This window comes from Drosophila miranda (assembly GCF_003369915.1).
Source record: "Drosophila miranda strain MSH22 chromosome Y unlocalized genomic scaffold, D.miranda_PacBio2.1 Contig_Y2_pilon, whole genome shotgun sequence".
Taxonomy (NCBI): Eukaryota; Metazoa; Arthropoda; class Insecta; order Diptera; family Drosophilidae; genus Drosophila; species Drosophila miranda.
In genome coordinates, this window is record NW_022881614.1 from 1,529,311 (window position 1) to 1,530,608 (window position 1,298).

Genomic DNA, 1,298 nt, shown 5'->3' on the forward strand with positions numbered 1-1,298 from the left:
CAGGAAACGGCACATCGAATGATCACTACACCCATCGCCAACCCACGCGCAGCCTGTCGACGCTGCGGAGAAGCTGGACATGTTTCTCGCGACTGCACCAACCCATCGATCCTCTTCTGTTGGGAATGCGGCAGGCGCGGAACGCGCACCGTGGGCTGTTGCCGCCGGGACCCGTCGGGAAACGACGCGCTACAAGTACACGACGGCCGGATAATGGCGAGAGTGACCATCGGAGGACGGCGCGCGGAAGCCACGGTCGACACCGTGGCGTCCCGAAGCTTCATCAACTCCGACCTCGCCCGCAAACTCGGCCGCGACATCGACCTGCGAGCCGCATGCGTCCCGATACGCCTAACAGACGGCTCGGCTCGCGAGATAACTCAGATCTTGCTAGCACGCGTCAAACTAGACGAACAAGAGGTACAGATGCCACTCTTGGTACTACCCAATATGGTAAAGCAAGCCATCATAGGGATGGATTTCCTGTGCGCCATTGAAACTACAATACAATGTGGCGCCACACACCTCCATATCCAAGGCTCCCGACGCCCCACCCCAAACACGCCGACGATCACCGCTAGCCAAGGACACGCGCCCGGACCCACGAACTCGAGACCTCCGCCGCCAACGAATTCCCCGCCACGACACGAGACAAGAGCACAAGGAACAAGGAACACAGAACCCACGGCCACGACGAAGCACACTAGCCCCAGGCCCACTTCGAGAAAACCAAAACTAAGCAAAGCCACGAAGAAAGCGAGCCGGTCTCCCGAGGGCACCGACGCGGTTCCACCAACGAAGGGAAAGGAACCCAGGACGCCCCTCCAGAAGACAACCCGGCCCCAGCAACGGCAGCCGCCACGCAGCAGCCAGGCGCTCGAGGTCCCACCTCCGACCGCCCCCCTGGCCAACGAACGCGTCGACACCGCCCTCGACGCGAAAACGACCCCTACGACACCGACCGACCCACTACTCCCGCGTCCTCTCAGGCAGGAACCGGGAAAGGCGATCACTGCCACACGAAGCACCCATCGGAATCCCGACGCACCTGGAGCCGACGCACCATCGATCGTCCCCGACATCATGGAACGCCTCCCGGGCAACACCTCGTACGGCGCCGGCATGCGGCCCAGCACCACGCCTGGAGCCATGTCGGTGAACCTCACCGCCCAAACTAGCCGTCGGTCAAACGCTACGATCGCCATCGAGACCCGCACGTTCGTACATCACGCTGAGTACAACGTCGCGCAAGCACCCCCCAGGACACACACGAGCCCCCTACTCATGATCGAGGCACC